This window comes from Lethenteron reissneri, chromosome 9 (assembly GCF_015708825.2).
Source record: "Lethenteron reissneri isolate LAM-NWPU_2019-01 chromosome 9, ASM1570882v1, whole genome shotgun sequence".
NCBI lineage: Eukaryota > Metazoa > Chordata > Hyperoartia > Petromyzontiformes > Petromyzontidae > Lethenteron > Lethenteron reissneri.
In genome coordinates this window covers 13,386,206-13,400,439 of record NC_083787.1, presented here as the reverse complement: position 1 = coordinate 13,400,439, position 14,234 = coordinate 13,386,206, and the positions used below count along the sequence as shown (strand labels likewise).

The window sequence follows — 14,234 nt, the reverse complement described above, 5'->3', positions numbered from 1 at the left end:
AACACACACAGCTTCTCAAAACACTCTCAGCGCCGCAAGACCAGAGACAAAATTAAAACCGAACTACCGGGGCACGCAGGCGGTGCGCCGCACTGCGTTGCCTCTGATGAAAATAATCGGGTGACGCAATTCTTTGAATTAAGAATATTTCCACCCGGATAATCCCTCGGGACCGAACGCCTCACGTCCAGGGGTGGGTCCAGGGCGTCGGCTGCAACACGCGCAATAGGACACGCGACGTGACGCTCCCACGCACAATGAGAACGACGGCGATGAGCCGTCGCAATAGGAAGGCATGGGGGATAGAGAAGCGGCACTTCGTGGCAACGCACATGACGGCACGAGGTGTCCTCGGGCCCAATTAGGCGAGGCAAAAAAAGAGATGTCCGGGCAGATGGCTCTTTGGAGCGAGGGGGGTTGAGGAGGTAACGAGACGACGCACAGAAGGCGGCGGAGACGCCGTCGCTGCAGCGGCGCGGCCGGGAAGAGGACCAGAAGGAGGAGGGAGAGGAGCTCGCACACTCAAAAGACCCCAGTGCGGCCTACACAGACCACTGGGGCAAGTGATGCTAGCGAGCGCCTTTGAAGGTCGGGACAGCACACCTGTGAGGGGATAGGTGCACAGCATCATGCCCTCCCAGCCACCTTGTTTTCTCTCCAGTGTCGAAGTTTACACGCCGCACCAGGTGCTCATTTAAGGCTGAGTCGACCGAGGGGAATTGAACTCGCGTCGCTGGGTTAGTAGTGCAGTGCGCCAACCGCTGCACCACTGCAACCCAAACAGGGCGGTGCCATTTCTCTCAGCTGCGATTTCTCCTCCAGCACCTTTCCAAAACGTTGCCACCAGGGTTGAGAATCTCACTCCGCACTGCAGCCACCGTGTGTGCGTTGCATGTGTAGTAAGTTCGAGGAGACGATGTCGAAGTTGAGGCACACTCTGTTTATTAACTCCGGGACAGGTACAATAGTTGAAGGGGTATCGGCCCCTTCACCCGTACTATGGGAAACCCACCCTAGTACTACGCCCTCTGTCCTGTCCCCCAGTCCTCCTCTACTGGGCTACGGGAGGCTGACTGATCTGGCCCTGGCAAGCACAGATCTCGGCACCAGCTAACCAGCCTTGCCCTGATAAGGGCAGCGGTCTGGAAGCTCTTGGGCCGCGCCACTGGCTTACCCGGCTCGGCCCTTATAAGGACGGCGAGACCGGGGAGTCCCAGGGCCTAATCTCCGAGTCTTGGATCTTCACTGGTCAGCTTCGTGTCGAACTGCCTCGAGCTCTTTGGGTCTCCACCTTTTATAGGGATCGCCTCCGAGGGCTGGGGGCGTGGGCAATAACTGATGCGGACGTCGGTGTGACCACCCGTGTATGTGAGTGCCGACAGCCTTGTGTTTGTTGTCCGCCGTTTCTCCCGTAATAACCCCTACACATGCGTATGTGTGGTGGCGGTGGGGAGCTGCGGTGGAGTAGCGGTCAGTGCACTGCGCTACAAATCCGGCGACCCGAGTTCCATTTTAGCTCATGGTCAGCACCAGTGCCGATTATCTAAACCGGTTCTGGGCCTCCCCTAGGTCGACTGAGCTTCAAATGTGTACCTGGTGCGTTGAGTAAATATCGCCACTGGGGAGACAAAGGCGGACGGATGTGGTGCTGGCCACTCAGCCCCTTGTGTACTGTGCCGGCCTTCATAGGTGTTCGCTTACAGCACTTGGCCCAACTGCATGTGTAGGTTACATGGCGGGGGGGGGGGGGGGAGACCTTTGTAAACGTGTTCTCAAGAAAACGGGATCGACACTCGGAGCGACTGGCCGAGCAAAGGCACAAGGGAGGGGCGGCGGGGGGGGGGTCTACGAATGCCGACTGCTGATAAAACCGCCGCGATCCGCACGACGTAACGCCGCGCAGATATTCCCCCGGCGGTCACAGCTGCGGCACTGCGCACTCTTTTAACCCCGGTCACAAGCTCCGATAAACACATCGCAGCCATCTATCCACGGACGATGTTTGGGAAACTGAAAACCAAGAGCGAAACGAGTCCCGGGTTCCATTTTTAAGCAGCGACAAACTTTGATTCACAACCAGAGGATCCGTAGACTGGCGGCTTTAATGTTGGATTTATCTGCTCCAGGCCTCTTGGCGTGAGACTTTATTTTATTTCTGTGATTGTATCGCACTGCTCGGAAAATCCCCCCCCCACCCCTCTATCGACTGGGTGTCTGCCTGACTTCACATGTTCTTGTACAAATGCTTGGCAAATGCAATTGTACCCAATTTTTTTTAGCGTGTTGCAAAAAATACATTCTGGTAGAGAAATCAATTATGGCGCAGGCGTTCCGGCCTCCACTGGGCCCCCTGTTTTAGAATTAAAATATCTTATTTTTCTGGTGTTTGTTTCTCTATCTTACAGAATAAAAGTAACTATAAAAAAACTGCGCTCCGCCCAACTGCCGTCATTTAACGCGAAGCTTCGTGCAGAGTGTTGAAGGACAATTGATTTTGGTTTACAAGGGGCTACAATATCAATGAAAAGAAAAAAATCATAATCTGAATGTGTATAGCCTCTGAAGATGCCGTACAGGGCAAGAAAAATAAACGTAAATATACGCAGCTGACGCGAGGGCGGGGGGGCCGCGAGGCCAGGCACTCCTCACGGCCGGACACCAACACAACGCAATACCACAGCATGTAATGTAATACGGACATAATTTCATACACTACTGTGCGATATAATACAATAGAATATAATCTAATATAGTACAATGTAACACGACAGTACAATACATAATGAAACATAACACTGTAATAAAATAATACATCGCACAACATAATACACGATGACAATTCAATGTAATATGACAACATAATACGAGGCAGCATGATACGATACAATCCAATACGGTACAATGCAATACGACAAGACGACATGATACAACGCAACACGATGGAATACAATGCCGTATGGCAACACAATGCAACGTAAGACTAAACAATACATCACGCTACAATACAGACTATACAATGAGGCCAATAAACAACGTACAATATCATAGAGTAACGGAATGCAACACAATGTTAGATACAACACAATAAATTAAGCACGACGTAATGGAGCAGCACTTACAAACACAATGCAACACAGTACGGCAATACAACGCAAAGGCAATCTAACTCGGCACAACGTGAAATCAGCACGCGGCACGTGGCAGCATGGCCGCACGACGTGACGGCGGCCAATAACAACGCGGTAGAATTCAGAGGAGCGACGCGGCTGCATGTCCACAAAAATGAAGGCTGTGCGGATGCTGAGATGATTCCAAAAAAGGGGGATTTGATTTCCGTGAAGGTGACGGTGGGGTGAGGGACCGCAGGACGCGGCGCTGCAGGGAGTAGAGACGCCGCTGCGGTGACGATGGAAATACGGGACGCGTGGACAGGTGAAGTGGCCGGCCGTGGGCACAGGAGAAGGGAAAAGCATTGGGCATCGGCTTCCAGAGAGTGGGGCTGCAGAGGAGAAGGAGCGACCTTCCCACTGTGTAGAGGTTGGTGGTTCAATTCCTCGCTCGCACTCACCGCCTCCAAGATCCTCCATGGACTCGCCTCTACCTACCTCTCCCTCTCATCTCACTCTACTTCCTCCCAACACTCTGATACCTCTCCCTCTCATCTCACTCTAGTCCTCCCCATGCTCTCTCTGCTTCAAGAACCAAGGCTTTCTGTGGAAGCCCACAGTCAACCTTCGCTCATTCTCCTCTGCTGCCCCCACAGTCTGTCGACTCCATGTCACTGTTCAAGTCGAGGCCGAAGATCTTCCTCGCTTCCTCTGCTCGTAACTGGCTGCCTCTCTCTCTAAAATAAACTTACGCATGATTTGTGCACAGCGCCTTAAGACGTGGCCTCAGCCAGATGTCACATAATTCCGCATGGCATTGATCCATAGACTCACAGCGAGACCCAAACACTCACTGAGGCTCACAGACCCAGACTCACATACAGACACACAGACTCAGAGACCCTCATACTCACATACCGATCAATACACTCACACAGGAACCCATAAACTCACACAGAAACATTTAGACTGAACGTCTTGCTCTGTAAAATAAACACGGCACCGCTTCTGTTCGGCGGCTTGAGATGCAGTCGCATTTGGTCGCTACGTGAGTCCACGTCGCGTTTTCTCGTCGTTTCACCCAGGGCTGGCGGGTTGCTCGAGGGGGAGGGGCGCGGGGGAGGAGAGACGGCCGAGGGAGCGAGATGAGGTGACAGATACAGGATGGGCAGATCCCAGGAAGGATCTTGACCGGTGCCAACGCCACTTCTTCCAACATCCAGGAGCAAAGCCCCACCCCCCCCCCCCCAAACGACACGACGCGATTGATTTCCTGGCCGAGAGGTTAAAGATCAAGGTTATAATGCTCCCAAAACCTGTCATTACTGCACATTCGTCTGTCCTCACTCGGATTGGTGCACGCCACCAATCTAGGCAGCAGCTGATGCCTGGCTTGAGGAACACAAGAGCTTGGGCTTGGATTTCGCCTCTAGGTGAAAAGGTCAAAGTTCAACAACACAATGTGCTTAACGACTGTCACAAAGAACGGGTTACGTGGGTTAAATTATATCCACTGCGCACGTTTAATACAGTGCGCACGGCTTGCGGGTCACACGTAAGGCTGTCAATACACACGTGGAATGTTTACTACTTCTTCATCAGCAGCAGCGGCAACAGCCATGACCGATCCACTGCTGGATGAAGGTCTCCCTGAATACAATACCCACATTTAATTATTCATGTGGCTTGTGGCGCCCGAGAGTGTTTGTGCGTGTCAGGCCGTGCGGCAGCCTACCCCGTTCACGTTTGTATCTTATTTATATTATTATGATGATGATGATTTAAAGTTCATGACTTCGGTTTTATTTTCATTGTTTTTTCGCATCGTTTAGATGTCCAAACGGTCGCCTCGCACCGTGTCTCGAGACGCTCTTGTGTAGAAGAGATGCATGAACATAATTCGAATCTTAGCCAATTCCATGACGTACACATTCACAATCGAGTCGTAATTATAAAAAGTGTAACAGAGCGATGAACTGGGCTCGTGCGTAGGAACCAGACGGATTCTTGGGTGGCGAGACCGTGAGAGACGCAAATGGTTTGAGGGAGGCCTTCATACAGCAATGAATAGATCAGGGCTGATGATGATGGTAAATTATTATATCAACATATTCGTATTTACGATTTATACCATATTCTCATGGAAAAACTGAAATTAACTATTGTTTTTTTCCAGGTAAGGCCCACTGAGCTATATAGCTCTTTTCCAGCAGTGACCTGGCCACAAAGAGAAGTGGCTTATCATCGTGTGGAAATGTAATGCAGCCAAATACTCGAAATGCACGTTGATTCTAAATGTAGAGGGTAAAACTGGAGGACCCGGAGAAAACTCCACGCAACCATGGGGAGAGAGAGAGAGAGAACATGCAGACCCCAAATATATATGTGTCATGGTCGGGATTGAACCCACGACCTCCTGTATACCAGGCGAGGCAGTTAACATCTCGGCACCGATAATAACACCAACAAATGTAATACAGGATGGAACTCGCATCCCGTAATTGCGACGGTCAGTCTCGCCGATCTGCCGGCCACCCCATCGAGCGTCTTCTCGGGGCCGTCCCTGAACTCTGAAACGGCTCGAAGGCAGAAGACACGGACACGTGGCGCTCGGCCCAGCGACGTGAGTAATGGCGACGCGCGGCAGAGACTCCGTAAATCCCGCGTGCGGGCACGACGCGGACGCGGACGCCCACGGACATCGCCCCGCAAGCGGCGCACGTCGGTGGGGAATAAATTTGCCGTTTAATTGCGAGGTACGCAGCATAGGGGTGCAATTAGCAAAATGCGTGCGGGGAGGCCAGCGTGGGCACATTACGCCATGCCCTATTTTTTCCCGATGACTTCACTGAAGACGGTGCAGATCCAGGAGAGGTCAGGGTTTTTTTCCATCCCCCTCGGCAGGCACAGTGGCACAAGCCCGTCCGCTAATTGAGCCTCCCCTATTGAACCCAGGCGACTCATCACCGACCGGTGCTGCCAGTTATCAAACGGGCACCGCTCACGGCACGCTACGCACATAAAAGAACGCGGCTGACTGTTTGGTGGAGTTTGCGCGGGCGTTGTAGTCGCTCGCTGCGCTGCCGCAGGGAGATGCAGGTTGACGATGCAAGTCGACGACGCAGCTATCTCTTACACCGATGACAGATCATTAGGAATAGCCCACCATGCGACCCCAGTCACCAATCTAGGAGCTTGAACCATGCGGTAACACCACTGCCCCGCTCTTCAATCACTTAAGTCTACGGGTGTCTACGTGAGTTTATGGATCTCAGTGTAAGTCTTATGAATCTCCACGTGAATCTAAATCTCCCCCCACGGCCCACATAGTAACCTCACTCCCATCAGCTTCGATCGTTCACTGCCCTTGTTTGAGACGTTCACCGCGAGGCTCCCCCTGAAGCTGTCCACACCGGCTCGCCCGTCAGCGTGAACAAACGCGGTCGGAACGAACGTGGTCGGAACGAACGCGGTCGGAACGAACGCGAGCGCACCGCTCGTCGACTCCCCTTCCGCACCAAACGCACCAAAAGAGCGGCAGCGGACAGCTGCTGCCGAAGCAACCGCAAAAAGCGACGACGGTTTGCAAAAATCCCTGCGCAACGCGTCCTCGCTTGGCCCGGCCGGCGGTGGCGTGGCGCAGGTGGTGACGGTCAGAGGAACGACCGTTCGCCGCGACCGTTGGGAGAAGAATTTGGCCGCGGCTCAGTGGCTCTCGCCGCAAATAAACATCGACTGGGATGCAGATCCCCTGGACGGGTGCGGCGCGGTCGGCGCATCTCACGCCGCGATCGCCCAAGGTGACAGCAACTTCATCCTCGAGTCATTAAAATTAACGCACCTCTCAAAGAAGTGCGCACAGTTCCGGGAATGTTTTTCAGCGAATTTTAACCGATTGTTCACTTCCTTTTAAAGCATCTTTCTCTTTTTTTCCTTCCAAACTCCCATTTCCCTTGAATTTTTGAACCGATTTCTTTTAGGACTTAACTCTAAAGTGCTTCTCAAAGAATGTCATTAAAGAACATTTGTTCAATCAACCCCATTCAATAACTGTCAGGATAAATTATGTTCACTTACTCTGATGCACAGGGAGGGGTGGGGGGTGGAAAGAGAAAAGCCGGAGTGATGGGCGAGAGGAGGTGGGGGGTGGGCAGCAGGCGAGGAGGGAGGGGGCGTGCGGGTGGGGGCCCGATTGCTCTTTGGGGACCCAGGGCCTGTCCGGGTCAGGGCCCCACCCTCACAGACCTTTGCTCGCCATCCTCCTGATTACACGCAAACAAAGTCCCCCCTTACATGCAATTACTGCCCTCGGGGTTGTCTTCCTGCAGCCACTCAAGCAAGCCACCTGCGCAGATAAAACCGCACGCGGCCCCTCTCCCGGATCTTCGGTTGCTTCCGTCGACATCGGACAAGTCCAGTCCCCTGTGCGGGAGAGAGGAAAAAAACGCTCTTCGTGGTTAACCTCCCGTGGTGGAAGAAGGTCTCGCACCGCCAAATGCTGGCTTGGGAATTCTTTTCTGGTGTCCCGCTGATGGTATCGAGACCAGGGAACTCTTGCGAACGAGACCCTATCCTGGTCTCACTCTTTCTGAGTTCTCACTCCGGTTACGCAAAAAAAAACCTGAAACGTGAAAGGGCGCTACCGATTTTTGATAACTTACAAAACAAAATTAGCGTTACAATATTTCGTGAACATTTCCGCCGGGTTGAAACACTTTGAGCTTCCAAGAGATAAGAGCCAGCCTCGAGCGAGGCTCTGGGAACCTGGAATTCTGCTCTTCTGCATTCACGGACAAAGGGCACGCACGCTGGCGGAGCTGCATCAAATGCACTTCTCTGTTGGTGAAAGGCAACATGTGTGTCTCTGTGCTCAGATGGGCATTTGGTGGTGCTCAATTTGCAACTTTGGCCAACCAAAGCCAGAAGGTGAAATTCCATATTCCTATGGCAGGGCCCAGTCTTCCCCCGAAGAAGATCACTGTTACATGCTGTAAAGCATATCATGATAAACAAGCCAAAATATGACGTGGTTCTATTATTCATTTATTTGGTTGGAGGGGCGGCACAGTGATTAGCACACAGTGCTAACCACCTGGTTGCTTGAATTTAATTCTCAGCCATGGCTTACATCAGCGGCGGGTGACAGCTTAACCAACCTTGGGCACCCCTCTTTCGCAGACCCGTACCGACGAGCACGGTTAAGTATGGTCAACCTTCCCCCATTACCGTCGTGGGGAAGACTTTCACTCGGCGAAAAACCGACAAAGGACTGTGAATCCTTAAATTCCTACACGATCATTAATTTGAGCTTGCGGGGCCGTAAGAGATGGTGGTGGCTTGGGGAGGCATTCATCGAGCAGTGGATTGACCAAAGTTGACGGTGATTTCTTTAAGCAGGCAAGAACCCCACCGAGACTCTGTTGATGTCTCCTGTGAGGGGGTCGAGCGAGTGGTCTCAGCGACGTCGCTGACGCGCGTCGAGAGAGCGATCGTTGAGAACGGCGGCGGTGGTGACGGAGAGGGGGGTGATGGTGGCGGAGGAGGGTGGGGGGGCTATTCACGGTGGCCGAGCGTGAGAGGTGTCGCCGCGCGCAATCGCCGCCCTGGGCCGGCAGCTGCCGGGCCGCTCGCACCGCTGACGCGGTAGCAGCAGTCACTCAGGTGAGAAGTGCGAAGCATGCAATTTTCAGGCGCGACACCTGGCGGTATTAGTGGAGAGGAGTGATAATAGGGTGCACCGTGTCCCGGCACCATACATTATTAATTGTAACAGCCGTCTAAGATTGAGAGCGCTACGGGGGGGCAGTGTGGGGCTGTGGAAGCGACCGCCTCGTAAACACTCTGCCTCTCCTTGTTGCTCCTGCACACACAGCCACACATACACACAGCCACACACACAGCCACACACACACAGCCACCACACACACAGCCACCACACACACACAGCCACCACACACACACACAGCCACACACACAGCCACCACACACACACAGCCACCACACACACAGCCTACCACACACACACAGACACAAACACACACACAGCCACACACACACACAGCCACCACACACACAGAAACACACAGCCACCACACACAGACACACACACAGCCACCACACACAGCCACACACACACAGCCACCACACACACAGCCACCACACACACAACCACACACACACAGCCACCACACACAGCCACACACACAGCCACACACACACAGCCACCACACACACAGCCACCACACACACAGCCACCACACACACACAGCCACCGCACACACACAGCCACCACACACACACAGCCACACACACACACACAGCCACACACACACACACAGCCACCACACACACAGCCACCACACACACAGCCACCACACACACAGCCACCACACACACACAGCCACCACACACACACAGCCACCGCACACACAGCCACACACACAGGTGGCCATGTCGTTAACGTAACACTTTCTGGGGGCCGGGTGTCTCAGGGGTTACAGCGCCGAGCCGGAGGCTGCTGGCAGGCCGAGTTTGAATCCAGGCAGCCGCCCGCCTGTGATTAGAAACCGCGTTCACGAGCGTCGCAAACAGAACAGCTCAGCCCCATCACCAATGATGGCACCCAAAAAATCGCATTAAACATTGCTTCTACACTGAGAATTTAAATGGTCTTACTCATGCGACAATGAACATTAGTTTTACTCATGCGAAGATGAAGGGAACTCATCTGTAGCGCTATGATATCCGCTTCCATGGGCCATTCTCTTACAAATGGTTGCACTACTGTGCGAGAGATCTAAATGGTAACTTAATTTCATGATGTAACAACAATTGGGAATAATTGGGGGAGAAAAAACGTTCTTTTTCATTATCTAAAATTCAAGCTCTACTCTTCGCTCTGGGTTTTAACTTGGAGATGGTCTTTTATGATACCCGATGTCTAGGAATCTTTCAAGGCGCAGTGGCAACTTGACGTTTTTCTCGACGTGCTAGGAATTCGGTTGCCGAGCTCCCAGGACGTGGAGAGAAACATCGGGGCATCATGCTGAACGACAAAGGGGAACAACCCGAAAACGTTTCCGAGAGTGAGCGCAGAGCGTGCGCGTGGCTACCGCCACTACCGCTACCGCACCGGAGCTGTCGGCCAGACGACCTGAGGTGTGACGTGGCTGAATTCAGCAGAGCGAAGCCCCATGACTGTGGGCTGCGGGGGCGACGAGTTTGGCATTAGCCGAGCAGGAGCTGACAACTGCAATATTACACATTTTCTGTGTTTGTAGGAGTATAATTTGCCGCAAAACAATAAAGTGATCCACTTACGCATGCTTGTGCGTGTGTACAGGGCACACGATAAATGTAAAAATGCTGCTCATGCCGTTACGATGATGGCTTATTTATGAAATGCAAATCATAAAACATTGATTTTTTTATGCTTGTTCAAAAGACAACAGTTGATGCGCAGCTCCCTGGCAATCTTCAAGATACTGGCTGTGGAAAGGCACCCGATTCCATCAGATCCCAGAAGCTAAGCATTGTGTGGACTTGGATAGGGTGAGTTGGGGGACCGTCGTCCGCGAGACAGGTTACCGCTAAGAGCCTCCCACCGTCGGCAGCGTAGGGCGGTTCAACAAAATTCACTGTTATACCGTGTTCCCATGCTCCTGTGTTTCCATGCTCCTGTGTCTACGCTCCCTGCCTTCACAATCCCACAGTGACCAGCACAGAAAAGTATGGTCAAATAACCCCCACAAGCCACGGGGCGTGGGGAGGCCTTCATCCAGCAGTGCATTGACAAAATAGGCTGTGTACGTAAGCGGATTTCGATACACGCTCTTACGAGTAAAGAAATACGCTCGACCTGGTGCGTCACGTCACGCGCGCAGAATTTGTTTTCCAGACTTCCGTGTGTGCAGCAGCTGAGCAGTCTGCCTATGCAAATCGCGATTGCGTAATCATCACAATGGGTGCTTTGAGGCTCTGCGGTGGCTGAGCTGCCGATATTGCTTTTTCTCCAGCCGGCCAGTCATTCATTTTGTAGGCCTCAATGGTTAAAAGTACAGTCTCCAGCGCTGATAATCCACTCGATCTCTCTGGCCTCTCTCTCCATGGTGCCATGAAGAAGGGCCATTGCCCGAAACGTCAAATAGGATAGACTTTTCCTTTTAAGCCCAAACACAGTGGGTTGTTATTGATGAACGTGTTGATGTTTTTGTTTTACACAGTTGATGAGCACAGGCACGAGGCCCAACACGTCCAGTTGGCCAGCAACAAACAGCACTGTCAGGGTTGTCATGGATAATTGTGTAACACGTTCCTTGAATTAAGCAAAGTTGCTTCTCATAAGAGCTGGGGGGAAATGAAACGACGGGAGTGAAGTCTTGTAACCTCAAGTGCGTGAGTGTGGGTGAGTGAGTGTTGTTATAACCTGCAGTGCGGTGGGTGAGCTTGTGAGTGAGCTCGTATCGTGTTTAATGCGATGCGCTACGAACCCGATGACCCGAGTTCGATTCCCACTCATGGCCACCAACACCAGTGATGATTATCTGAAAAAGTCCTGGGCCTCCCCTAGGCCGATGTACAAAGATCACAATTAGGGAGACAAAGGCGACCAGGTGTGATGCTGGCCACCCACCTCCTCTCGTGTCCTGTTCCAGCCTTCATAGGTGCTCTCAAACAGCACTTGCCCCAAAAGTCTGCTAAGGCTATACGTGAAACATTTGTTGTCTTTGTGAGCAAGTGAGAGGGCTAGCGAGTGAGTGAGTTGTTGTGACCGGCAGTGTGGCGGTGGTGGTTGAACACAGCGGTGGTGGATGTAAATGTTATGCCAGTGTCTGTCAGGCCGAGTCCTGGACATGGATGGGGCGAATCGACAGGCGAGTCATTGGCACACTTTTCCCATCACGAAAAACCGCGGGCACAAAGGCCCTGGTCTCATAGCAACACCGCTCGTGTTACGGCATTTAAAACCTCAGCATAAAACTTCGCAGATTGTTTCTATGAGAATAAAATTGTAAAAAGTATTTGTGGAAAAGCACTTCAAATGAAGAATGCTTTCACTCTTTGCCTCCCTGTGAGTTTTACGTTTGTCTGGAGTGTCATGTGGAGATGCTGGCCTACTTCGCCATACGGGTCAAGAACGGAACTCAGGTTAACCACGGAGGGCGAAGAGAGGGCAGTGGCTGAGATGGGGGGGGGGGGGGGCACTGGGTTGCAGTGCGCTAACCACTGTGCCACCATTCTACCACTCGATTTGAAACATCATCACATGTATCCATGCCACGTGCAATGCAGTTAGCACAGACCCGTGACCATAATATGCTTATTCAAATTGCTCAGAGCAGTGAAAACTAGAATAAAACATATAAAGGTCCTGCATTTGTGTTCCATGCTAGCCCGTGTTTGACGACAGTGGGGGTGACCTTCATCCAGCAGTGGAGTGACAATTGGCTGCACATTGGTGTGGCTGTTGGTATTGTTGTTGACAAGGAACGGCCCCCGGAGCCGGCTGGCGGGAAGCGCTGCCTTTATTGAAACATCGGCGTAGCGCCGCCGCTGTGCCCCGCACACTAACTCAGGTGTTTACCGGCGAGGCAGACGAGCGGCAAAGTGAAACCCGCAAACCCTCCAGGGTTATCGGAGCGTGTTTGGATTTCACCACTTGATGGGAACATGGAAATCTATTTAGGGGGGGGCCCACAGAGGCAGAAAAACCCCCAGTCAAACGTACGATTTCAGCAAATACAACACGATGTTTTACTATAACCAATGGGTGTAGTAAGAATACCAGTACGTTTTCAATCCACTGCTGGATGAAGGCAACGTGAGGCGCTTGAATATACTTCGCTATGGTGGGCAGTGCAGGTTGGTGAATGAGTGGCCAGGAGTGGTTGAGATATCACTTGTCGCCGATTTGTTACCTGTGGTTTGAGAATCAAGCTCAGGTGGGGCAGGGTTCAATATTTCAACACACCTCCAACTTAATTCATCAAATGCATGATGTTATAATTATCAAACGACACTGGTAAGCTAAAATCAGAATCGTAGGCGATCATCTTATTGGTTAAAAATGCGCGAATCGATTTAACTTAGCACAGGGCCTTCAACAGCAGGCCCTCACGACTTTTTGACTCCTCGTGACATTTCACGCCGGAAAATAAATAAGCGCAACTGTTTCGAGAATCACGACCAAAAAAACCCCAACAACAACAGCAGCAGCAGCGAGCGGCCCATCTGAGATGACCTTGTTCAAATGAGCGGGCGAGGCTGAGGGGAGGAGGAGGGGGGGTGGTTTGTTTTGGCCGTGGTTGAGATGGGGGAAGAGGTGCGGCTCCAGTTTTTCCTCCAAAATCCCTAACGAAGCAAGGAACGAGCGAGGACAGCTTCACGCCCTGGACCCGGTCCCCAGCGAGCGCCCGCCCAGCCTCCCCCTAACTAACCCCGCGCTCGCACGCCCGGTCGCTCGCCCGCCAGCCCACGCCCCGCCACCACGCCGCCCCCCATCACATTTGTCTCACCCTATTGATTTTCAACTCATCTTATTGGTCCCTAACATAATTATATAGGGGGGGGGGCCCCCCCTTCTCCCTCCGCCCGGAATCGTCGCGTGTTCACGCCGCTGCCGCGTCCTGGAGTGGGTGGGCTGGGGTCTCGTGCGGGCCGCGGTTAGGGGGGCGGGGGGGGCGGCGGTGGGGGCGGGGGGGGCGGTGGGGGGCGGGGGGGGGGCGGTGGGGGGCGGGGGGGGGGGCGGTGGGGGGCGGGGGGGGGGCGGCGGTGGGGAGCGGCGGGGAGAGGGGGGGTGAGCAAAGGGGGGGGGTGAGCGGCGGGGGGGGGGGGGTGAGCGGCGGGGGGGGGGGGGGTGAGCGGCGGGGGGGGGGGTGAGCAAAGGGGGGGGGGGGTGAGCAAAGGGGGAGAGTGAGCAAGGGGGGGGTGAGCAAGGGGGGGGGGGTGAGAAAGGGAGGTTGAGCAAGGGGGGGGGGTGAGCACGGAGGGGGGGGGTGAGCAAGGGGGGTGAGCACGGAGGGGGGGGGTGAGCAAGGGGGGTGAGCACGGAGGGGGGGGGGGGTGAGCAAGGGGGGGTGAGCACGGAGGGGGGGGGGTGAGCAAGGGGGGGTGAGCACGGAGGGGGGG

The 14,234-nt window shown here is 53.4% G+C and overlaps 1 long non-coding RNA gene across 1 annotated transcript; it reads left to right on the top strand.

Moving 5' to 3' along the window:
- The first annotated feature begins 6,744 nt into the window (after window positions 1-6,744).
- LOC133340308 (uncharacterized) lies at window positions 6,745-12,063 on the top strand. The gene is made up of 4 exons (XR_009754870.1): window positions 6,745-6,907; window positions 7,436-7,587; window positions 8,505-8,768; window positions 10,101-12,063. It is a non-coding gene; the product is annotated as an uncharacterized LOC133340308 (long non-coding RNA).
- Window positions 12,064-14,234: the final 2,171 nt, after the last annotated feature.